A 26,757-nucleotide genomic window follows, 5' to 3' on the forward strand; every position below is an offset into this window, starting at 1 on the left:
GACAGGTATGAAGAAAGAAACCCACCTTCTTGACATCCTCCATTTTTAGCAACAGGCCACGGAGGAAAACTTGAGCATCTGGAATGAACGGCGTATCTGTGTAGCTTGGTTACCTGCCAAGAAAATGAATTCTGTTACAGTTCAACACAAGCTGTAAAGCAGAGACTGGAATGTGTGTGTGTGCACAGGAGTGTTTTAAGTGTGCATGTACACACAACAAAACACTTTGCAAAGTGATGATGTTGAGGGTTGGTATTGGGAGGATGATTAATATTACTAAAACTAAATACATGATAAAATTATTACTTACAAAGCATTAATAGTCAACCCCAAATATGCATTGCTCTTGTGGAAGAACTCAATGTCACACTAATAATACTTCTAATACTTACAACCCATTATGCCAGTACATCGCCCTTGCAATGTGTTGAATTCAGAGATAAAACTGCACCCCAGTTCACCTTTTCAGTGAGCTGAGCACCAAATTGTGAAGAACATCTTCTTTTTGAGGTGAAGGTCATCAGCTAGGAAACTTTTTATATCTCCTTAGAGTGGAAGCCCATAGTTATTCTACGACTTACAGTGATGCCCCGCAAGACGAATGCCTTTCGCAATGAAAAACTCGCAAGACAAAAGCATTTTATGATTTTTTTTTGTGACTTGCAAGACAATTTTTTCTATGGCCGTGCTTCACAAGGTGAATAGGAACAGATTAATTAAATTTCAATGCATTCCTATGGGAAACCATGCTTCGCAAGACAATTTTTTTTGCAATACGAAATGACTCGCGGAACGAATTATTTCCGTCTTGCGAGGCATCACTGTATATGGTAAGTAGTCATTGGCTGAAATCTTCCTGCTTAGCATAGTAAATCACACTAGGGTAGACCCATTGAATCAAAGGGGATTTGGCACGTCGGATCCTCCATAAATGCCACTGCTTCAAATGGGCCTATACATGATTGTGATTTATGATGCTAAAGTCAGTTGCAGTTAGAGTTGGCCCATTTGGATCCATGACATTCATGAATGAGTGGACTCACCAGATCCCCATTCATGCAATGGGTCTAACTTTGGTGTGATCAATTGTGCTAAGCAGCTGTATTTGGGTAGAGTGGGCGGCATATAAATCAAATAAATAAATAAATAATGTATATAAGATGAAATAGTGAAGTTGACCTGTTATCTCCCTCCTCATTCCTTATTTGCTGTTAATAGCACTTTTGTCTCCCAACACAAAAGTGAAAATGAACTGGTCCATAACCCCTAGATGGCCCACCAAGGCCTTTTGTTTGGGCCGGAGATAACAGAATAAAAATCTAATCATCTTAGAACTGCAGAGTTGGAAGGGATCTTATGGATCATTGAGTTTACCTTTGCCAAGGAGGCATAGTGGGGAATCGAACCTCCAATCTTGGCTCCACAGCCAGAGATCTAAATCACTGCTCTATCAAGCAGTTCAAAGAGGCTGTCCCAGATTCTCAGAAGAAACTGTTATCCCAAACATGAAGACGCACACCTCCAGAAATCAACAGGGTCTGTGATTCTTCTTTAAAACACAAGACACACTTCATTTTATGAAGAAATCACATTTTAAGAAACCAGAAATAACATATCTGTTTTTTGAAAACATATATGTTTTCAAAAACATATCTGTTTTTGAAACTGGTAGGTTGGAGGCTGGGAAACTTGGGAATGGGGTGGGTATGTCTCTATAATCTTCTCAGGTGCCCCATGCTTGCTCTAGAAGATGAACTGTAATTGCCTTCATATATATGGAGAAGAGAACATCGTATAGATGGACTGAATAAAGTCTGAGGTTGCTGATGGAAATTAAATGCATGCTGCAGCAAGGAAAGGCAGGCTTGTAAAAACTGGGTAACATTAAGCTGCCATAATTACTAGGTCAGCCGGATATCTCCACTTTGATGTAAAGTATCTCCTGTGTCTCGAATAGGAAGAAACTTCAAAAGCTTTAGTTTCAAGACAATAAAGCTCTGCTTGAATGTATCTCAAGACAAAACTGCTTTTCAACTGCTTTAGCCAAGTAAGACATAAAAAGAGAGGGTGACGCTGAGGTTGAGAGAGAGAGAGAGAGAGAGTATGTGAAGATAGGCCACTTCTCATAAATGTAAAATATTTGTGAGTATGTCAAGGCAGCCCCAGGGAAATGTTGAATGAGACTCCTCTGATCAACTTTGAAAAGCACTTATTATCCGTAGCTGAATAATGAATGTGTACAGTTTAGTTATTTTGCATTTTATATATAGGTGCAAGGGCTTCCGATCATAGAGTATGCAAGAATGAAACTCAGAAAAGGAACAGGATTTGAGATTGCAGGAAACAATTGGAATAGGGATACTGAGTGGGAAATGGGAGACCAAAGTTCTAGTCCCTGTTGAGTTTGGAAGCTCACTGGCTAATTTTAGTCCACTTGGCCTTTCTCTTAATTGAGAAAGACCAATCGGATTGATACTACACTGGACTTATAAACTGAGACCGACGAGCAATATTTGCCACCTTGAGCATGTTGGATAAATGGTGAGATGCAATAAACTAACTAATTAGTTCCTGGATTTCAAATTCTGTGGAGCAACATAGACCATAACACATTTGCTGCATGGGCTGCTACTTTGCAATCATACCGCTGCATGCCGTACCTTGTGTTAATTAGTAAGTTAGAACAGACTTAACAACCAAACACACAAGGAAGTGGCCCAGAACAAAATGGATTCCTCCATCCCATAAGCATGAATTCATTACAGAAGGGGGTAGACAGCTGTTAGAGGCTGAGCAGGTGCCCTGGGGAGTGATGGGAAGATTTTAATAATTGTGAGGGGCCATATCTGACCATAAGCTGGACCATAAAGAAGGCTGACTGCCGAAGAATTTACGCTTTTGAATTGTGGTGCTGAAGAGGCTCTTGAGAGTCCCCCGGACTGCAAGGAGAGGACGTGATGGTGGGACAGTGTCATCGAAGCGACCAACATGAATTTGACCCAACTCCGGGAGGCAGTGGAAGACAGGAGGGCCTGGCGTGCTCTGGTCCATGGGGTCACGAAGAGGCGTACACGACTAAAGGACTAAACAACAACAACAATCTCTGATCAGCAAGCCACACTGAGATCACCTTGCCTCAGACTCTGGATTTGTCCACTCCCCAGCCAAACGTTTATTTTCCATAGGTACTGGGGCAGGATCTGGAATCTGAAGAAAGATGAACTGCTGGATAGCTCAGTGGTTTAAGTCTCTGGCGGTGGAGCCAGAAATTGGGAGTTCGATTCTCCACTGGGCCTCCTTGACAGGGGCTGGACACCATTATCTATAGGGTCCCTTCCAGCTCTGTGGACTTTCTCTCATTTGAAGAAAATCTTAACGAGACCTTTCTCCAAAGGCTGCCAGAAATAGGAGCAGAAGAGAAGGAGGCTGTGGGAAGTGTGGAAAATTGAGCGTGTGCTGCGTAAAGATAGAAAATTACAGCATATGGTTTCCTTTAAATCAGACAACACTTTAAGTGGTACATGGGACCACCAGGACAGGGGTGGTGGTGGATATCAAGTCTTTATTGACCAAAAAAAAAAAAAAAAAGTGGGGAAATCAGTAGAAGGAGGTCTTCACAACCACCCCTTTTGTGTGGGGGGATTTGACAGATTTGACCCATAATATCTGGAACTTAATAGACGTGTTTGGATTGCGACATGTGTTAAGATTTATGGTTTGTTCATTAAACAATAAAAAGAGAGGGAGATGAATAAAGGTCCTTGTAATGGGTGGAGGTGGGGTTGATGGCAGGTCTTGAGGAGCTTTTAAATGGCGGGTTCCTGTTTTCTTTTTTCCCATGCCAGCTGTTGTTTTGAAACTATAAATGGAAGACAACAGGATCAGGGTGAACATTTCGTTCCTCTCCTCCCTCCCCCCCTTCTTTTCGGCACTAGCAAACATTAACTACTGGGATGGCAGGAGGACCACCTGCAATGTGTTAGTCATTAGAAAGGTCACTGTTACTGTGCGTTTTAAAACGGCGAATAGCTTCAGATTAAATTAGGTGTAAAAAAAGTCATTTCCTCTCTGTGATAAACTAAAAACACCTGCAGCTTGGCTCAGATTTTCGTTTCGACAGACAAAAAAAGCTCTCCTCAACATCTGCCAAGTGCAGAGGTATAAAGGAATCTGTTTTGACTTCACAAGATTGCTTCTCAAAGACCTTGTCAAAGAAGGGGGCCAACTTCCCCCCCCCCCAGCTAGGCTCCTAGGCCTTTTAAGGATCCATGGAAGATGCAAAAATCAGATTTGCAAAAAGCTCTTCCGTGCATATGGGTATTTTCTGACCACCTACTATATTTGGCTGGATAGCTGAAGGGTTGAGGTCTCTGGCTTTGGAGCCAGAGGTCGGGAGTTTGATTCCCCCACTGAGCCTCCTTGACAGGGGACGGACGTGATGATCCAGCTCTGCAGTTCTAAGCTGTTGCTGCTGCTGATCATGATGATGATGAAGCACTGCTGGTTCAGCGGAGGTGGTCCATGGATATTAAAAGGACAGGTGGGTTGGTCCCTTTGCTAGTTTATAGGAAAATTTGACAGATATTACAAAAAAATGTTGTATTCGAAGAAGCAACATTTCCACCCACAATGAGGTGGGTGGAAATACAGATCTTGAGAACCAAAGAGAAGATGTTATCAAAATGGAATAAAGATTGGTTAAAGGGGAGAGATAGAAATGAAATCAGTACTATTTCTTTCGGTATTTTCTTTCTGCTTGCTTGAGTAACTGGCTGGATAGCTTAGTGGTTTAGGTCTCTGGCTGCGGAGCCAGAGGTCGGTAATTTGATCCCCCACTGTACTCCCTGTTAGTAGAGCCAGCCTGGGTGGCCTTGGGCAACCTGGACAATCCCAGGGCTCCCCCAGAAGAAGGGAAGGGTAATTAATGGGTCAACATGTCAGAATTGACTTGATAGCACTTAAAACAGAAAACTATAGCATAGATTCTAGAAATTATTCATCTCTGGAACCCACAACCCACAGGCTTTCCTCCTGAGATGCCAAATGACAAATGTTCCTGACGCATCCCGTTAAAAATACCAACTATTATTTGCTATATTTTGTGGGAAGGCAGCCCACATCAACATTTCTAATATTTCCATTTGTGGCTTGTGGCTGTTTTGATCACTGGCATGGGGTTGTACTCAGTTTGACAGACTAGCAGAGAATGTAAACGGCTGCCGTTATGAAGAGCTTCCAAGCCAGAGGCAGTGCAGACATGGAACAGGAAGGAAAACAGAACACAGATTCAAGATGGTATCCAAGGAGAGGGGGGAAGGCCATGTCCTTACTATCAAATAATGTGACAGAGCAGGAGTTATTGATTTTGGCCTTCCAGTGCTCATTCTGCCATGAAAAGATGAAGACCGCAAGGAAAGAGGAAGATGAAATATGGGGTGGGTTGACTCAAGAAAGGAAGTCAAAGTCTTGACTTTGCAAGACCTGAGCAAGGCAGTAAGACCTTTTGAAGGCCACAGATTTCTAGGTAAAGGTAAAGGTTCCCCTTGACAATTTTTGTCCAGTCGTGTTCGACTCTAGGGGGAGGTGCTCATCCCCTTTTCCAAGCCATAGAGCCAGCGTTTGTCCAAAGACAATCTTCCGTGGTCACATGGCCAGCGCGACTAGACACAGAACACTGTTACCTTCCCACCGAGGTGGTCCCTATTGATCTACTTGCATTTGCATGCTTTCGAACCGCTAGGTTGGCGGGAGCTGGGACAAGTGATGGGAGCTCACTCCGTTGCGTGGATTCGATCTTATGACTGCTGGTCTTCTAACCCTGCAGCACCGGCTTCTGCGGTTTAGCCCACAGCGCCACCACGTCCCTACAGATTTCTAAGACGACCATAAATGGAAGCAGTTTGAAGATGTGTTAGCACCGACAATGATATCTGTAAACTGCAAGTTCCATTAGCACTAGACTGAACAGCCACCGATGAGGAATTATGGTAGCTTCATTCAAGAAAGAGACCACAGTTGCCCAGCCCCCATCAAAAAGGAGCAAAATGTCTAACTTCATACAAGGAAGATATTCCGACTTGAATATTTCACTACTATTTGATGGTTTGCACTTTATATTCCAGACTGTTATTATCCATCGGTTTCATCAAAGCATATCAAGGCTTAGAACTCCCATGAGGGAGGCTACTTTCTGTGAATTATGCAAGCTAAAGACGGAACGTGCTAAAAGAAAAGTCTGCATTAATGTGGGAACTTCACGAGTCTTCTGATCATGTCGCACAGATTATAAACAGAACGATCTGTTTCCTGGCCTTAAACAAACTTCAAATTCTGGACTGCAGGAACGTCTTGCTATCTGGGATGGAATACCCAGTCCAGAAATCTCCATGACGTCGGCTGTTCTCCTTTGCATATTTTATTTTTTAAACCTTTACTTTCTACTTTTCTTTTCTGCTAAAAGAAAAAAAATAGCACTCAAGAAGGTATCAGTAATAATATTCAAGTAAGACCGATTAAATTTAAACGTAGGCATGCATTAAAACCACATTTAGAAGCACGTTGATTTTAAAAAAAATGCCACCCAACCAGTTGAAACCTTTTAAAATGCTGAAGTACAAAAGTCTTTCCCTGATAATAAATGGATAAAAGAGAAACACTTCATTGGGCAAGGTGTTTCAGAACCCAGGAGCAGCAAGAAAAATATTCCATCACGTTCCCATAATATTGTATTCTGATGGCACCAGGAAAAGGAGGCAGGCTTTCGCCCAAGATCCTTTTGGCTGTAGTTCTCTGCTTTGCATGCAGAAGCTCATTGGTTCTTCTCTTGATGCCTACAGGCAGGGGTGGATGGACAGCTCAGTGAGTTGGGCACCTGACGGTGGAACCAGAGGTTGGGGAGTTCAATTCCCTACTGTGTCTCCTGAAATAAGAGCCAACCTCTGTAGCCTTGGGAAATCTGTACAGTCCCAGGGCACCCCCGGAAAAAGGGAATGGGAAACTACCTCTGAGTGTGCTAAACCTTGAAAACCTTGGAGGGGTCCCCATAAGTCAGAATTGACTTGATGAAACACAATTGACTTGATGGTTGAAAAGATTCTGCTCTAAAAACCTGGAGGTCTTTCATCAATCAGTGTTGACTATACTGGGCCAGCTGGATCAATGGTTTGGCTCAGTATAAAACAGCTTCCTATCTTAAAGGGTATGGAAAAATATCATATTTCAAATATAGACAACTACCTATGAGTTGATCTTTCCAGGTCCTACTTGTACGTTAATGTACAATGCTGCAAAATCATTAATTAAATCACCGGAAGTTTGTGGCTGAAGCACCTTTAATTTCAGACCCATGGAACAGGAAGGGCAAGAGAGAAGAGAAAAGATGGAAACTGGAGAAATAAGGGCTGCCTGCATTGCCCTTTTAAGAAGGAATCAAAAATGATTGTGCCCATTGCCCTTTTAAAGTCCCTCACTCACTCCCTTCCTGGTGGCTGCCTTAGGGCATCAACGGAAGAGGAAACAAAAATGAAACAGAATGCCCAGCAATGCAGGCTTCTGCTGCCCTTCCACCCTGGTGGCACCATTCGGTCTGTGACCTGGAGTTGCCATTTCTATTTCTCTGTCTGCAGGAATGGGATCTTCAAAGCAAACCACACACACAAAAATACCATCCTTGACCTGGATACAGAACCGGTTTTAAATGTCACCCAAAAGGCACAGGGTGGATTGGCCCTAATCTGTGTAGTATTTTTATTCAGGCACAGAGTAGATTGGGTGACTTGAGAACAACCACAGTGTTTTTGTTTTTTTCCTTCCCATTTGAATGATTAAAGATTTTGTGTCTTTCAATTATTCTCTCTCTCTCTCTTTTGAAGAACGGCATATGCTGATCTGAAATACACTTCCCTATAATCAGGGGTGGGAATTTGAGTTGCACAACTCACTCTCAAGTCACGCTGGTGACTCAACTCAGATTTGACACAGGTTTATTTTTCCCAATAACTTGGCCTCAACTCACTACTTTGAACCCACCCACCCCTCTCCTTTTTCTGGGGGGAAAAAAAGCTTATTTTTCATAGGGACTCGGACTTGGTGTTCAGGACTTAGGACTCAGCATCAAAGACTCCGACTTGGGATTCATACCCAAAATCTTGCCAACATCTTTGCCTATACCCATCCCAGCTTTTTGCTCATCGCTTTCTACATGGTTGTTTTAGAAATAAGCACCAGTTCTGTCTATACTTTCTACCAATTTCTCCCTCTTTTAATGGAATCCTCCTATGAACTCATCTAAACATCTCAAGATGTTTAAGATGAATTGTATGTTCCTACAGAGTGTTGGCATTTGTGTATCTACCTTTACATGTTTTCCTGCTTTCTTTTATATTTTCTTCCTCCTCTCCTCCACTCAACAGGTGCTTGACTTTCCCGCTCCATTAAAGAACTGTATCACCATTTCATTTTCTGAGACACAGCAGTTATTCCTCACACAGCTCAAGCCTTTCTTTGGCTACAACTTCTTATTTTCGAAGCAATAGAAAATGAAGTAGACTTCCGCATCTCCCTGATGAAAACATACTCATGTAAAGCGCACATGGCATTTGCTCGTTCGTTGTTATTACCAGCTTTCTCCCCGGGATATACAATAACAGAGAGATTATGGAGCTCTCAGCCCTCTGGGAAGCCTTTACACATTGGTAGGGTTTTCAGTGAAACTTGAGTGCAAAGATCAGAAATTCTGGAATATAATCTGATTCTTGAATATGGTGCTGTGAACCGATTTAAATGACTATGATGCATTGTATGCCTTGAAAAGTCTGGAGAATCTCACACCTAGAATCTTATCTGGCTAATGCATTTGACACTATGGCCACTATCCTGTTACATATGTACATGAAATGCTCCAGAGCTCAGTGGAGCCAAAGGTTGGGAGTTTAATCCCCTACTGCCATGGTCCCCAACCTTGAGCCTCCAGATGTTCTTGGACTTCAACTCCCAGAAATCCTGGCCAACAGAGGTGGGGGTGAAGGCTTGTGGGAGTTGTAGTCCAAGAACATCTGGAGGCCCAAGGTTGGGGACCACTGCCCTACTGTACCTCTTTGACAAGGGGAGGACTTGATGATCCATAGGGCCCCTCTGCAATTTAAAGCTGGCATGCGCACAGCGCTCCAACGGTAGAAGCTCCTCTGGCCGTCTGGCAAAGTGCCAGCTGCGCGGGGCCAGACACGCAACCAGCGCCACGCTAGAGCCCGACAGCAGTTCCTGCCGTTGGGAGTTCCACACACATAAATATGGAGTAGGATACCGGCTCTTAAGCCACCATGCACCATCAGCTCCAACGTTCTCCTCTTCGGCTCACCCCAAGATATTATCCATCTGCCTGGAAAGCGGGAGAGTGGCCATGAGATCTGTGGACCCCAGACCAAGGACAAGTTCAATGAAGGTGTTTATCATATACAGCAGCCTTGTTGGGCAGAAAAGTAATTTGGAGAAATACATCGAATAGTGCGAACTAATGGGGAATGCTTACTTATCTCCTTCCCTTTCGCCACTCACCATGCGGTTAGGCATTACCATGATATGTCCCCGCTCTATGGGGAATCACATTTGGCCAGTCTGCAGATTCCCCCCCATCTACAGAGGAAACAGAGATCAGATTCCCGGCTGGTATACATTAGCACAGTTGCACAAGCTACTATTGAACTATGGTTCTGATGTCAGCAGGGGATTCGGTTCATGGGCTAAACCTCAATTAATTCTTCCCTAGGATTTCCATCAGCTGCTTTTTTCCTCCTCCACTTCTCGTATTCTGCTGAGCTGGCTGGGAAGAACGGCGTGTGACCTCCTGGTTCAGACAGACTATTGAATGGGCTGGGGAAACCAGCCAGTAGGCGATACTCTTTCGCTCTTTGAGACGTCACACACAGAGAAAGGGGAGGGCACCTCTGTTTTTACCTCTAGTTACTGTCTTCTAGTATGAATGATCAGCACTTAATATCTGCAGAAAGCTTTGCCTTTAAAGCTCTGCTCCTGCCTTGAAATCTATCATGTCGCCATGTTTCTGCCTCTTCTATCTGTTCTCCCCACTCACCCAGTCAGTCAGAGCCTTTATTGGCACACACAAACAAATCACATATACAAGATAACAAACAAAGTGTTAATTAACTGGATCTGCAAAATTGTTCTGTCTCAGTCCGCGGCTCCTCGCTATCTGGTTCAAAAAAGCCACCACGTTCTCCACCATAACTGACTCCCCTGCTGACAGAATATACCTCTGCGTGACGCAATCGAAAGCATTCCTCTTCTTCAACCAAAAAAGGGTCTAAATATTTTCTGCAGAGATCCGTATAGAATGGACAATATGAAATCATGTGAGAGAGGGACTCCCCTCGACCCAGCTGGCAGGAGTAGCACCTCTTGCTGTAAGGAATTCCATTGAATTGCTCTTCTCTCCACTCTACAGGATGATTTGCACAGCTGGATTGCAGCTATATGTCTTAAGACTCTCAGCCGTTGAGACAAAATCTGGAAGAAGAAGGAAAAGGGAACACCATCGGATGTGTTCTGATCAGCTGGGGATCTTAAAACCCAGGCACAGGTTTTGAGCATAGATTAACTGTGAGCCATGGAAACTGAATGCTCCAGATGTTTTTCAATAAGAACATTGGCCTAAATTCTAGCCAGAAGCTTCTAGAAGTCATCTTAGTGGGGAGACCTTTCTGCATTTGACCTTGGTGGAGCCAAAGATGAACGGGTGAGATGCAAAATATCATCACATTTTTGCTTATAAATCTTAGGCTGCTAAATAAGCTTCAGAAGGTTACTTCAACATTTTAGAATTTGGCGGGGTGGGGAAATCCTGTGCAGAACCCATGAAATGCTAATATGCAAAATATGATATTTGGCTCAAGGAACTAATGTCTCCCAGCTCTGTTTGAGGGAGATAGCTTGAACTGGAAAACCGTTGGAACAAAGCTGAGCATGAAACAAACCTAGAAGACCACGAACTTTCACAAATTTTCTGACAAACCACGAACCATCAGAAACTGCCATTTTCCTGGTTCCTGCCCATCTCTAGTTGGGAATTCGGAAAGTTTGAGAAGAAAATTTGAAAAAGAAAAGGCATACATTAGATAAGATACTGTAAAATGCATTTTAAAAAAAAAAAAGCTTTGAAAAGCAACTGTTGCACAGAAAGCAATGGGTTCCAGATTTTTTTCCCTTCCAGATTTGCTCACCTTCCCCAACTTTTGCTCTCCAAAATGGCTTTGTTTTACTGAATTTGTGTATATATATGTGTGTGTGTGTTTTTAAATCCTGGCTGCTCTCTTCCCACCATAATTAAGTGTAGTTCAGCTATACACTTGCATATGTCAGGTACACTACAGTCTAATTTAATCTTCATTACACAATGCCATATTGCAATTATATATGCTATCGGAGTGTTAACACATATTTAAACCTGCTATTCCTTTGTCACTGATTTACAAAGAGCTACCTGAAAAGAAACAGATGTCATAATTATAAGCTTATTCAACTCACTTTTACTACGGCAACCTCAGAGTAAATTAGCGATGAACTTCTGTCCTGAAATTAATGTAGCGATATCTCCTTGCTAATGCTGTGATTCATTATGGATTGCTGGTGTATGTGGTGGGTTTTTTTCTTCTCTCTTCTTGTTCCAGAACTGTGTGATAAAATCATATTAATACCACATGGTAATGAGATTAATTAATTTCTATGCAGAAGAAATGTTCCTCGCTCAAGACTGCTGAGATGTATTTTTTTTAAAAAAAAACACCCTACATATAGGTAATTAAAAAGAATTACTCAAACCTTGTACAACCTCATCTATATTAAATTAATTTGCTGGGCTTCGTTTCTAATAATTGATCACTCTTGGCAAATTGTAAAGCTCTTCTTCACCCGTACGGACTGCGTTGGCAGAGGTACGGATCCTGACATATTAAGCACCATCGAGGTGGTCCCTGTGGGTTTGTATTAATTAAGGTTTAACAGTTTGGAAAATTGTGGCAATATTTTATGATTCATGTAATTAAACTCTAACGAAATGTCACAACTGCGACTTTATATCTGCGCTAGTAATTTATACCACAGCCTAACTTCAAAAGAACTTGAAGTCATGAAATATTCTTTAAACAGCCAAGGAGGTTGAATCCAGAGATCAAAAGCGATTATATCGCCACTTGGCTTTTCCCCTCTTGACGGCAGAACATGAAACACGTTGAAGTCGAGGTAATGGTTGAACTCTTGAGGTGGAAACAGCAGAGATGTTTGCAAGCCTTGGGACCCTTGAGTCTGAATCTTGAGTCATTTTGCCCTGTCTTGCTGACGCTTAGGACTCAGGGCTGGTCCCCAAAGACTTGGACTGCACATGCGCCAGGCAGTGGATAGGCCAGCACATGGGCGGGGACAGTGGGCCATGCTGCACTGGCTGCCCATCCGTTTCCGCATTGACTTCAAAGTGTTAATGCTTACATATAAGGCCCTAAACAGTTTAGGACCCCAACACTTGGCGGAACGCCTGCTCCCACCTAGATCTACCCGGATCACCCGCATGAGCCAGGAGGTGAGGCTGGGGAGCCTAATGCCGAGGGAGGCCCAGAAGGAAAGGACACGAAACCAGGCCTTTCTCGGCGGTGGCTCCTCGCCTCTGGAATAACCTTCCTCTGGTTATTCGTGCGGCCCATACGCTGGGCACTTTTAAGAGTCAACTAAAAACATGGTTGTATGTTCAGGCCTTCCCTCCTGTCAATATTTAATTGTTTCTTTCTTTTTTCTTTCATTTATTATTTGTTTTATTATTATATGTGTTATGGACTGTTTGGAAAATTCTTATGTTTTCGTACACACCTTATTGGAAGCTGCCCAGAGTGGTCGACCAGACCAGATGGGCGGGATATAAATAAATAAATAAATAAATAAATAAATAAATAAATAAATAAATAAATAAATAAACAAACAAACAAACAAACAAACAAACAAACAAACAAACAAACAAACAAACAAACAATGTGACTCAGACAAACAGGTCTGAGTCACGAGTCCCAAAAAAACACAACCTAAGTCGAGTTAGAGTCACATCACCTGTGTGACTTCAGACAGACTCAGCAGTGACTTGAGACTCATGAACCCCCATCCCTGGGGAACAGTGTAGGCAATTCACCCTTCCTTCCTCTTTCTCTAGCTGTTCATGGAGAGGAATAGCCTAAAAAGAACAGAAGTAAACAAGGGTGTGCTTTGCTTTGTGGTTAGCGCAGAAACAAAGCCCTCATTGCCCTCCCCTTGACCAGAAATGACCATCCAACCATTTCTGGCTTTTGAAAAGAGGAAGAGGGGAGACTTTTTTGGAGGCCCAAAGGGAAGCAGGCCCTCCATGGTTACCCATTCTTGACTTAATTGATCCAAATACAGTTGGCCTGCTTCTTAAAAGACGTGATCCTATTTCGAAACCTGACCAACAGAGAGACTGTGCAAGGAAGCACTTTGTACATGCTTGGAGAAACTTCTGTTTCTTCCCCCGTTCTAAACCTGAGGTTTCAGGTATTGGAAACAAGGTATGAACACCGAAATACCTTGTTCAAATTTTGCCTCCTAGTCCATTTTAGTCTCCATCCCAGCTTTCTCCAACCCAGCGCCCTCTAGAGCTGCTTGACTACAAATCCCATATTTCCTAGTCAGCATGAGCAAGACACTGCACTGGGAAAGAATGATGGGAGCTGCAGTCCATGTGAAGGATACCAGGTGAGGGGGAAACTACCCCACTCCTGATGCTCTTTGTGTTTCTTTTCCAAATTATCTGAGGGTGTGGGATCATCGACAATTGACACATGAAAGCAGCTGAAGGCAGCTACTGAAATCATGGGGTCTCTGTCATGACAAAGGTGTATCCATTCATGAAAAGCAAAGGCCATTGATCTATAACCACATTTCAGGAATCAACAAGCCAATTTACTGATGATGAATAAAGCTAATAATGTATTTTTGAGTGTTGACTGTTGTGAATATGATTGCTTCACAGGGAGGGAGATGAAAAGCCAGAGTCATGTACAACCTTTAGTTCTGGCTCTCTTTTAAAGCACGGGTGGGCAAAATGTGGTCCTCCAGGTGTTGTGAACTACATCTCCCACCATACTTCACCATCAGTTATTCTGTCTAAGGTTAATGAGGGATAAGTTGTTTTCTTTTAAAAAATTGCTTAGCCTGAAAACAGACTTTGGAGAGAAAATTAGAGAAAAATTGAGGAGGTGCTTACAAGCCAAAGGGCCAAATTCTGTTGAGGGAAGATCTTGGGGGGCCTCCTTCTGTGGCTGGGATGAGCCCAAGGTGGGACCCAAACTGCCAGTTTATTTTATTCTCAATTCTTACTGCTGTTCACTAAACCTTGGGAGTAAAACTCACACGAAAGCCAGGAAGCCACCCAATGAGGGTGCTGTAGAGAAAGGGGCAACACTACCTGGGGAACCCCAGATTCGGCCCCTGACCCAGGAGTTCCCCACCCTGGGATGATCAGATCATCTCAAAGAGAGACCTGTATTCAGACCTGGGGCCACCCTAACTAAGCACAGAATCCTACAGGTTTCCATCTGCTGTTCTCCTTCAGAGCACAAGAAAATTGGATTCTCATCCTGAAATGAGTAGATGCCTTCAAAGAGAAGACCATCTTCTGTAAAGGAAGATACGTAGCCACACTGAATGTAGAATCCAGTAGACATCCACGTGTTGGCTCGCCCCATCCCACGCCACTTCACATTATTGATCTGAAAGGACGTGGCTTTCTCCCCCTGCATCCTTCATCTGTTCTGTGTACTAAGTAACTATCTCTTCCTGTAGCTGGTTATGACAGGCTTAATATTAATAGGGAAATGAAGAGAGAAATGCATCCTGACAAATGATGATAAATTGAGATCTTTAAGCAGTAATAATAATAATAATATACAAGGGGAAAAACCCACATAAATATGCCATCTTTTTCCACCTGTCACTCAAAAGTGACAAGCCAGAAGTTATTGCCGAGACACCATCCGACCGAACGCCTACCACATTTATGATTTAATTCCCTTACTAGCATCAGTCAAAGCAGATTAATAACGGCAGTCAATGGAAAATGAATTCCGCTGGGCATTTCCTTCCTCTCCGGAGCGCCCAATGATGGAAACGGAAAGGCCCAATTAAATCCTTAAACTAGCAATAAGTTTTACACCCGTAACACCTGTAACTTGTTCGGGGCTCCCAAATAGGGCCCTGGTGATTTCCCGTCGTAAAGCAAGGCTGACAAAGCTTCACGACAGCTTCCGCCACCAGCTTGATTAACACATGAGTTTCCGTTCTTCCGAGACGCTTCCCTCGAATCAAGCCGTCCGTCGCTTGAGTTGCTCAACGGAGTCAAAGCAAAACCTCATTTCAACGCCGTGGGGCTTCTTGGTAAATAGAATATTCCACTGAAAGAAAATTTCAGCCAAGCAAGTTTTGAAAGATGGAGGAGCACGACGCTAGCTTAATAGCACAGACATGGTGTTGATTAGAAGAACATAAGAAGCTGTCTTACACCCAGCCGGACCGCTGGTCCAGCTAGACTAGGATGGCCAATTCTGATTGGCACGGCTCTGTATAAGTTTCTTCAGAGGTCACAGGAGATGACAGGGATGGAGATGATGGCCTTTCGACCCAATCTAACACAAAACTATGGTTTCCATTAGGGACGGAGTGGGTTCGACTTTCTATCCTCTAATTCTCTATTCTGGGAGTTCTACCTGACAGACAGACATCTCCCAGATTTCTAAATGGGGCTCATCTGGGAGAAACGGCTTAACTGGAAGGCTTTGAATTTTAGCTAGCTCTGCTCAAGCTTCCTGAACAGAAAGAAAGGTCCCAGTTAGCCCTGGGAATTTAATTCTCCATTTCTGACCATGTGTGTATTTTCATGCATAGTATTCTTCCTTAACTTGCTTTAAATGGCTGCTTTTAGCAGTTCGCCAACTTTTATTTATTTATTTATTTATTTATTTATTTATTTATTTATTTATTTATTTATTTATTTATTTATTTATTTATTTATTTATTTGATTTATATCCCGCCCATCTGGTCTGGTCGAACTTTTGAACTTAACACGCAGGCAGCGCTACCACCTTAATTTCTTTTTACCAGCTCATCTGCCATATCTCCTAGGGCCCTTTAGCATTCAAGATGGTTATGAAAAGATTCTGCTGAATTATTCAGAGCTGAATCGAGATGTGAAGACACCTTTCTCTTGGTTATTTCAGATGCATAATAATTGGCACATGTGCTCCAGGATGCCTTACAGTCGAGAAGAACAGATATTCACCATAAATAATCTAAAATGCGACACAAGTTGCTGATCTTTCCAGTTCTGTGAAGCAATATTCGTCCTCCTATTCTTGGTTCTGATGTAACCGCTGGTTCCTTTAGATATGGAAGCAAAGTATGGCTCATCTTTTCCTTGCATTCAAGAATGAGATACCATTAAAATGTTCTCTTTGCCTATGAGGTATCTCCTACAGGTCTCCAAAACCATGCCCCGTCTTTCTTAAGAATTGTTTCCGCACAAAATGGCACATTTCCTATGCCAAACAACCTCTGGGATGCAAAACTTGTGCGAAAGTTGACTTTTAAAGAGGATCAGTTTTCAAACAATGCTGCCTTTAATTTAAAATAATTGGGTTTTTTTTATAAACACCTGTTTTTAAGGAATGCTTTTATTCTTTTTGTGGTTGCGTTTTGCTTTTTGGCCTCTGTCTACTCAGAAGTACTAAAGAAATGCTTTCATAAATAATAAAAAATATCAAATTTGGACACACATACACACACACCATTTTGTTACATGGACCTCAAAAGATCGGAAACATGTCATAGGTTGTTTCCAGCTGGCCAATCCTTCTGTTTGCGTGTTTTCATTTTTAAAAAAAGTGGGGGAGTGACCCACTAATTTTGTGAAGATATGTTTTGAATAAAAAGAAGGATCCTCAATGAAAAATAATAGAATTCATCTCTTTTTAGCCTTGAAGGCAAAAACTTTTCTGAGGTCTTTGTGAAGCACTGTTTTGACACATGGAGTCAACCAATCTTGTCTTGCTTGTTGAAAATGAAGAATTTTGTCACTGGTCTTCACATCTCTTAACATCTGGTCTTAACATCTGGTCAAACAACTCCTAGGTGATGATAGGACCAAACTAGACATGATGTGGCTGATTGGGGATAGTGTGGAGTGTTCTACATCTGGTTTTAAAACCAAAAGAACTTCAGGCGGCTGCATTGACGATGACGAGGAAAGGCATGGACCAGAAAAGGAAAATCAGCTTTTCCTCCTTGACCTGGTTCACTCTGCCCCAAACACGCATCCACCCCATAACCTCCAGCTGTTTGGCTCGTCTCACCCCCACAGAGCAGTACAGTTAAATAAGGCATCACAATAAACTGTTTTGGAAGGTTATGGCTGACATTTCTATCACACCTACAGCATGTTGATAGTGAGCGAATAAGATTAGAAATAAATGTGGTTTTCCTAATTATGTCTACCTGACTGGATAGTTCAATGGTATAGGTACCTGGAAGAGCCAGAGGTTGGGAGTTTGATTCCTCACTGTGCTTCCAGGGAAAAGAGCCAGCCTAGGTAGCCTTGGGCAAGCTGCAATGTCCCAGGGTGCCCCCTAGAGGAAGGGAAGGGTAAATAATTTCTGAGTACTCTCTACATGGAAAACTCTAAAAAGGGTCGCCGTAAGTCACAATTGACTTGACAGCACACAAACAACAGATATGTCGATCTTTGTGCATGCCTCTTACCAACGTATATTTTAAAAACAAAACCTTTAGGGGGAACGTTTCAGAGATAAACACAAAGACAAGGCCAAAAAAAAAAAAAGAATAAATTCATTGGTAGGTTGGACTTCATATAGCACTCCACTTTATACATTTTAGCAGGCTAATAAGGACGTTATGGATTGGAGGCCAAGCCATGCATGCTGTAACGCTTTGCACTTCTGTATATAAATGTTCTGGATGCTTTTACCGATTTATGTAAAGGAAAAAAGGAATATGATGCACACTTATCACTTCCTTATCACTTGTTGACAGACGGGTAGCTGTGAACACTCTGGTTTCCATCTCTTTTCCGTGTAACGCAATCCCTCGCCAAACCGGGTTGAGTGGACGTATCAGGTCATAATTCACGGGGTCGGAATCCCCCTGGCGAAACATTTTTTTCACGCTTCGGTGAAATGTTGACACAGATCTCAAGCAAATCTGTCCGCTGGGTGCAGTTATACGGAATTATGACAGCAGCAATGTAGCAAGCAACTCTCAGCCTCACAGTTGTGTTTGGCGGGATTTTATCTGCTGAATGAGTCGCCTTTGGTAGAATTGAGCCCAGGTAGAGCCACATCATCAACTGAGGACAGTATAATTGTCCTGATTAAGGGCATGGCAGATACTTGCTGTTTTTCTCTCCTTCAACAAAAAAAGAGAGGATATGTTGACATATTGATGCATCATGTCAGAAATGTGTTAAATGTTGCTAGGGTTTTTTTGGGGGGGTCAATGGCATCACTGGGTGGGGATGGGGGGAACAAACAAAAAATGAGATCATTTGACAGTCATAATAAAAAGAAATATGCCAATCATCTTCATTTTTACAGGATAAATGCACTTATATCAATGGGCAGCTCATAGACCAGGAAAGGGGGCATGTCACCCCAAATACATGGGGGCTCCCCCTATTCAAGTCACTAGCCACCACTGCTTAAACCATAGTCCTTATCATAGCTACAGGGGAACAATGGAGTTTGCTGCTGATCCTGGATGCTAAACACATTACCGAGGAAGAAGAATAAACGCCATCTTGTTGTACAAAAAGTTAATACGTTTTAAATTTTAAAAATGATAACATGTAACTAGACACAGGAGCTTCGTATTCATATCCCAGGGGATACAAATATGAAGCTCAGCATCACATAGGAAGGAAGGAAGGAAGGAAGGAAGGAAGGAAGGAAGGAAGGAAGGAAGGAAGGAAGGAGCTTAATTTAAGGTCCTGGACTTTGGGACCATTGTCCAGACTAGTGGCTGAAATGTTTGCAAAAGCTGTGCTCTTTCAGTTCGGTGACATTTGGTTTTAAAATACTTAGGACACTTAGTTAACAGCTTTAGTGTGATGGAATTTTATTGACCGATCGACTGACTGATTGATTATCTTTTTTAAAATGCCACCGATAGCTTCCAGTTTAAAATGCAGAAAGTATCTGCTTTGGAGGCTTGCTCCCTCAAAAATGGCATGGCACAAAAGGAAAAAAGTGATGAGGAGGGAAGAGGAAAAAATTAGCAATCCTTTCACCAAGGCTTAAGGGAAAAAAAGCTTCTCATCTTTGCTCCTTCTGCTGCATCTGGCCAGCAGGCAAAAATGATGTGGTCAGTGTTGCAGACAGTAGCTGCCTCTACTTAAAAGTCTTTACAGAAGTAATTCCTCAAGGCGTTCCCAGCAATGGAAGATCATTGACTCTAAAGAGTGGCACAGATAGAAAGGTAAGCTTCCCTTCCCCACCCCCTAAAAGAAAGAGAAAGAAGAGGGGGGATCCTGGGGAGAAGCCGCCTGGCTGCTGGATTCAGTTGGAAACACTGTGATTCATTTTTAACTCGGATGACCTCCTTGTTTTTATAGACATGTGGAAACAGGGCGAATTTGCTGGGACAAACTTTTATAATCCAGGCTCTTGCAAATAAATGAGAAAGATGATCATTTGGCCTATATTCTAGGGGGGGAAATAATTCTGGTATACACACAAATGTCTAATGAGGATCAAGCGCAGGCTGCTATCTAATTCTGTTTATGATATTTTGTATAACATCAAATCCCTGGGGTTAGTGGCTGAAAGAAAGATTTAATTTGGAGGGGGAAAGCACAAAAACAAAAATGTAACTCACTGTAAACAATAGTATTTAAAATCCAGCTGAATCTATCAATATAAAAACAGAAGTTAACCTCATCCTTCCATTACTGTAAACATATTAGATGGTATTTATTGTGATTTCTGCGTGTGGTCGAACAAGGAACATTCTCGTGACTGCGAGATCTAAACATGAGATTGCTCCGCCATCCTTGTTCCAGCTTGAAAGATCGAGAAAGCTAAATATTAATTTGAATAGGAAGGTTAGCAAATTAACTTGTGACGGTATGACACACATGAAAATAATCACAATGGCATCCATGGCGAGGCCAGCGGAGGTGGTCCGCCGGAATTGAAGGGACAGGCGGGTGGGCCCCTTGGGTAGTTTATAGGAAACTTTGACAGATATTACCAAAAATTGTTGTACTCAAAGAGGTGTGGGTGGAGATACAGATCTTGAGAACCAAAGAAAAAAATGGGAAAAAATGGGTTAAAGGAGATAGAATATGGAATTATCATAGCAGAGCGGACAGCAAAGAAAGGCTGAAATGAAATCAGTACTATTTCTTTTAATGTTTTCCTTCTACTTGTTTGAGTAGCTGTCTGGATAGCTCAGTGGTTTAGGTATCTGGCTGTGGACCCAAAGGTTGGGAGTTTGATTCCCGCACTGTGCCTTCCTGGGAGAAAAGCCAGCCTGTGTGGCCTTGGGCAAGCTGCACAGTCCTAGGATGTTCCCCCCCCAAAAACAGAAGAATATACCACTTCTGAGCATTCTTTACCCAGAAAACCCTTGAAAGGGTCACCGTAAGTCAGAGTTGACTTGATAGCCCATGATGATGATGATTTGGTTGAACAAAAACCTTGCTGATGCCCAATTTTGAGTGGTTGTTGTATCATAACACCTTTGCCTTATTTTTAATTCCTCAAGAGAAAGCTGCCAGCTATGGAATGTTAACAAACACTGCATGTTCTTTGCAAGATCAGTTTTGCTAGAAGGAAAAAAAAGATGCATGCTATCTTGGCATGAAGTGATTGTGGAATTTTGATGGGAAGGGTGAAAAGAGGCAGAGAGGCTGAGAAGTGCCTAGAGGTAAGGTAAATGGAGGAAGGAAGTTGAAGGAGACAATGGGCTGAATAACAGAGTGGCATCTGATAGAAGCATGACTGGAAATGGGAGATACCTGAAAGACACACTCTGCTTACATACTATGGATTGTAGCTGCAATTATTATGATTGTGTGTTGATTCTGGCTGCATAAATATGGTTCTTTGACCTGTAACCAGGAGAACTCGTGATTTCCGGAACATAAGGTTCAGCGCACCGAAGAATGAGTGACAACACAGCAGGTTAAAGATAAAAATCAGAAATATTCAGAAAACCATAGCACACAGAGAGGGTTGGAATCAAATTCAACATTCGGCAGCATAAGGCAATCCTTCTTGTGTTTACCTTGCATAGTAATTCCTGAGCCACATATGTTCTTAATATTCACGTCTGAGGATTAACATGCGCGCTCAAGAAGAAACACTGTACTTCCAATATCAACGGTGGGTTGCCCACCACCCGCTAGAAGTCCTAGTCTCGAGTCACCTGATTTGTGACAAAGATTTATGTCAAGTTCCCCAGTTTTTGAGAAGAACCAGGAATGGCTTGCGCTTGTCATTAAGAACTGCAAAGTAATTTATCAGTTCGTTTGTGTGCCTCGTCCTCATAGCTGTCATAAAGCAGCGTGGCTCTCTGCATTCATCATGACATAATTAATAATTATTATTATGGGAGTGAGTGATGTGCTTGGCGGGGAGGAGGGGAATGGAAGGGCCCACCAAACATGGCGTTAGCTTCCTCAGATAATGTGCAGAGCGCAAATGAGTATCAGTAATCACTGTCAGCAGTTCCTTGTAACTAAGAATTGAGCCATTTATCTGCCTGCATGTGTGAATTATTATCAGTTCCCATTCCAGAAAGAGGCCTAGTGGTCATTGACAGCAAGTGTATGCAAACACTAATAAACACAACCATAACATGGGATTTTGTTAATTTTCGCTTAGTTTCTATTTATGATGGATAGTGAGGGCAACTTTGTTCCATGAAAGAAGGTGTTTTCATCAGCCTTCCATAAGCATTGTTTTAAAACTACTACTACTACTACTACTACTACTACTACTACTACTACTATCATCATCATCATCATCATCATCATCATCATGAAAACACCAGGCACAGTCAATCAACCAAAATTATAAAAACATTGACTGGTATTATGTAACAGATACAAGTTTTAAGCAAAAATCTAAGTATCTGTTAAATATCAGCACAATATGTTTGCTGTTCCTAATATTGCCATTTTTGTAGCACTGATGCTGTGATTTCTGAGATCTGCAACTGCTTATAATACTGTGTATTATTATTATTATTATTACTGCTATTATTATTATCAGTTGCAGATTTCAGAAATAACATCATCAGAGCTACAAAAAAAAAAACCACCCAGCAATATTAGGAACAGCATATATACTGTGTCAATATTTGACAGATGCTTAGGTTTCTGGTTAAAACTCGTGTCTGCTGTATAATGCCAGTTAATGTTTTGTCAATAGTTTTGATTGACTGTGCCTGGTATTTTTGAATGGGGATAGGAAAAATAATCAAAATAATCAAGCACACATGTGTACTAATTACCAGAACATACAGGGCTAAAGTCTCGATGTCCAGAACAAGAGGGTGCCTCAGCAAATTGAGAAAAGTGTCGATTAAGCTGATACCAGAGTCTGTGAGACTCTGGCTGGCCAAGTTTCTAAACCACAGCCTCAGATCTTCTAACAGTGGGTGGTTGTGCATCTTTCTTATCTCTCATCTTACTGCTCTTATCTCTGATCTTATCGTATCTGCCTCTTGTTCTCAGAGCCTTGCTCTTCTGTCTCTCTCTTCCTGCCAACTCAGCGAGACATACTCCCTGTGCGGGTTGGGTATGGCTGTGACATTCAGGAAAAGCTTATTGTGAATGGGTGAGGAGGAGGTAGAAGGCTAGCCCGCCCTTGTCTGTTATTCTTGCTGTGTGTACAGTAATGGTCTGGGAAAAAGGGTTTCCTCTACATGTTACTCTTCACAGAATTATTTGAGAGCTTCCATGTAAAACAGAAGGTCTCCTTTCTAGAACGATGCTTTCCACATATGGAAAATGAGAAATAAGAAAAAGATGCAACAGATTTCATATTTAAAGCAATGGCTAAGCTCTATGATTTTGCTTTAGTTCCTTTGAATCTTGAGCTATTATTTTACTGTAGATCTAAGCCCCATGCCTTTTAGTAAGGATTTTTCTTGGTATGAGAATATAAAGGTTTGCCTCTTGTATATATATTTTTGCCATGAACAGTTAACAACATACAGTGGTGCCTCACAAGACGATGTTAATTCGTTCCATGAAAAATGCTGTCTTGCGAAAACATTGTCTTGTGAAACGCGGTTCCCCATTGAAATGCATTAAAACCCATTTAATGTGTTCCAATGCAAAAATCGCCATCTTGCGAAAATCGTTCATAGGAAACATCATCTTGTGAAATGCGGTTCCCCATTGGAATGCACTGAAATCTATTTAATGCATTCCAATGGGGAAAAATCGTCATCTTGAAAAAACTGTCCATAGGAAACCATCGTCTTGCAAAGTGCAACAGTGATCACAAAAACTAATCGTCTTGCAGATTAATCCTTTTGCGAGGTAATCGTCTTGCAAGGCACCAATGTATCTCCAGCGAATGACCAATGTCATCTTCAGCAGGGCTTTGGAACAGGAGTTAAAACATTCGGCTAATTCTGTTGGGTGGACAAAATTGATGGTGAAAAAGCTGTTCGTTTTTAAGAGGTGTGGGAGGGAGAGAAACATCCGCAGGAGAAAGGCCTCTGTGGGTATTGATTCTGGAGCAATCTAGCACATGATAAATGGGAACACGTTTAACAGAGAATTCAGTCATGAGAGCTCAGAGATCCATCAACTTGTCAACAGGAAGGCTAAATTCAATTTTTTATTTGGACTAAACTCTTATTTGGTAGTAGGCTATCATTCCCTTTGAAAGTAGCCTAGGTGTGGAACAATAACAAGAGAAAGGAGATAATCTTTCAATGGCGTTTTAGATGCAGAAGGTTTGAGCGCAGAAAAGCTGATAACTTTGTTCTGCACTATAAGGGGGAACGACCGATTCATTGGATCACAAATGTGAGGCCCGTGTGCTCCCCTTTTTGTCTTTTAAAGAATTTGTAGAGCTATTAATATCAAAGATGCTTCCAAATCAAACAGTGCTTTTGCTTCAAATTGAAGGTCAACCAGGCTTGTTTCGAAAGCACAACCAAAGCGAAGCAGAATTTTCTGTTGTTCTCAGGAGACATTGGCTAAAATCCTGTTGCTTAGTGTAGCAAATCACACTAGAGTAAGTCCCTGCTTCTGACTGCCACAAAACACTCTACACCCAAATTGTTTGTGGGATACTCTAGTATGTATCAGGATCTAAAGGATGTTCAACTGTATTAGCATCAGCTCCATCAACTCTATTAAAACAGGGGAGAAGAGGAAGAACAGAACTGTAGATTCATTCTAGGTGCTCCCTTTTCCAGCAGGGACCTTAACATGTGTCAGAGTTAATAATGAGAAGGGAGAAACATCCTAAGGACAGCTGTGGATGCATCCACTACTCCTGCCTTACTGGATTGGGGCCAACCTAGTACCTCCCTTTTATTTCTTGGGATGTTCATGCTGAGAAAGACACTAAAAGCAGGGATAATTACAGAGTAGAGTGCTTGTATCTGGAAGTTGAGTCATGGCAACTGGATATCTTTCTTATTAGGTTGAAACGTTTCACTCTGCATCCAAGTAGCTTCTTCATTGTGAGGAGAGTTGGTAGGAGAGTCTTGATATATCCTCCATGTTGGTTTCACTTCCCCCTGGTCTGAACAGGCTCATTAGATGGACAAAGGATGGGGCTGAGCGAGTGAAAATCTCTCTTCTGCAGTTCTTCTCTACCCTTCGTCACAGGACTTTAACAGTCATTTACAGTAGATTTTTTGGTGTGTGGTCCTGATGTTTCTGGGGACAGACGAAAGGGGAGCTTGATAAATAGGAGACAGATTGTATCTAAGGCCTCCACCCCTGCTGAGTGAGGGATTTTCTATATGCACATGTATGGCCTCCTTGACTCCTCTCTCAAACCACCTATCTTCTCTAGCACTTTCGGTGTAAATGTTCTGCTTGTCTTCTTCAGGGTTGGTATCATGTGGAGTTTTATAAACTTCCAAGATTTTGTTACCACGCCTGGTCAATGTCCCTTTATATCAGTGGTCCCCAACCTTGTGCCTCCAGATGTTCTTGGACTCCAACTCCCAGAAGTCTTCACAACCACCTCTGCTGGCCAGGATTTCTGGGAGTTGAAGTCCAAGAACATCTGGAGGCCCAAGGTTGGGGACCACTGCTCTATATCATGGTCCTCTCCTCCTCCTCCTCTTCCTCTTATTGAGGCTCATCAGGATATCCCAGAATTTTTCAAAATGGGTTCTTCTGTGTTCTTTTTGTTTCCATAGTCTAGAGACAGTTCACAGACAAGGAGTCCTAAATGAGATGGCCAAGAGGCTGCAAAAGAAGGCTTTTGATTTCTCATCCGCCTCCTGAAAGCCTTTTGCTTAAGGCTTCTTTGTACTGAAGTGACAAATCCAGCTGTGTGAATCCAGCTCAGCACTTCCAGGCCACAACAGTTGCCCACAATTAACAAACAAATTGGGAGTGGACCACAGAGGGAGGAGGTGAGTTCAGAAAAGCTTCAGCATCGTTGAGAGCGCACGCATCAAACATGTTCCATGTCATGTCCTAAGTAGCATTGGTGGAAATTATTGCTCAACCAACAGCTATGCAGTTCTGTATGAAAGCCAGATGGATTATTTGGGAAGAGAATTTTATCTGTTTATACATACATTTTAAAAGGCATTATTATAAGCCTAACAGGAAGACAAATTTGGAAGACCCTTGCTTTCACTTAAATCTTATGCTTTTTCCTACGGCCCTCGGCCGGCCGGCCGTAAACTTGATTTTCTATGGATGAATTATTAAAACGTTAACCACAGGGCTGTACATTACATTGGCTGACTCCATTATAATTTCTGTTCCTCCGAGCAGCTCCTTAAAATGCATATTTAACTAATTCTCCCTACACTTTGGGCACCTCTGTAGCCCCGGAAGGCTCTCTCGCATCGCTCATCAGAAATATTAACATTTGCTGTTTATCAAACTGTTTCCCAAACGGACAAGCAATAAAAAAGTGACTGGGTGTACACTCAATTATCACCGGAACGAATATCACAAAAATTATTCAGTGTCAGAAATCTCATTTTGTATGATATTTCTATATATATTGGGGGGAGTGGTGTTTTTTTTTTCGGGTGGGGATGAGCAAATTAATATGCTCTGAGTACCCTTGAGCCATAGTGAAAAAATGGCCCAACATACTTATTTAGCAGCACTAACCAAATCCATTAGACAAATTTCCTTTGCAGCCAACACATTGATAAATGAAACGTCCTATGTTAATGTAAGAATAATCAATTTAGAATGCTTATGACAATTAACGAAGCTGAAGATAAGCCTCGGAAGAACCATGCTTTGTCAGCCTTGGTTTGGATTAAACTCACCCTAATGGGATCATTTTTCTTCCGAAAGGTATTCTTGGGGGGGAGGGGGCAATGTATCAATTAATATGAATTATGCATGTATAAAAGGACTAATGTCATTAATTAGACAAATTAATTTTATGATGCAGTGAATAGACTAACACTAGATTATAAGAGAGATTCTTCCCACAGTTCACATG

The 26,757-nt window shown here is 42.0% G+C and overlaps 1 long non-coding RNA gene across 1 annotated transcript; it reads right to left on the bottom strand.

The window, feature by feature from the left end:
• On the bottom strand, nt 1–25,244 carry LOC144584392 (uncharacterized). Its single transcript, XR_013538605.1, has 3 exons — nt 17,584–25,244; nt 10,269–11,683; nt 1–113 (listed from the first exon to the last, which is right to left on the bottom strand). It is a non-coding gene; the product is annotated as an uncharacterized LOC144584392 (long non-coding RNA).
• Between the last annotated feature and the right edge of the window lie 1,513 nt (nt 25,245–26,757).

Source organism: Pogona vitticeps, chromosome 10 (assembly GCF_051106095.1).
Source record: "Pogona vitticeps strain Pit_001003342236 chromosome 10, PviZW2.1, whole genome shotgun sequence".
In the NCBI taxonomy this organism is placed as follows: Eukaryota; Metazoa; Chordata; class Lepidosauria; order Squamata; family Agamidae; genus Pogona; species Pogona vitticeps.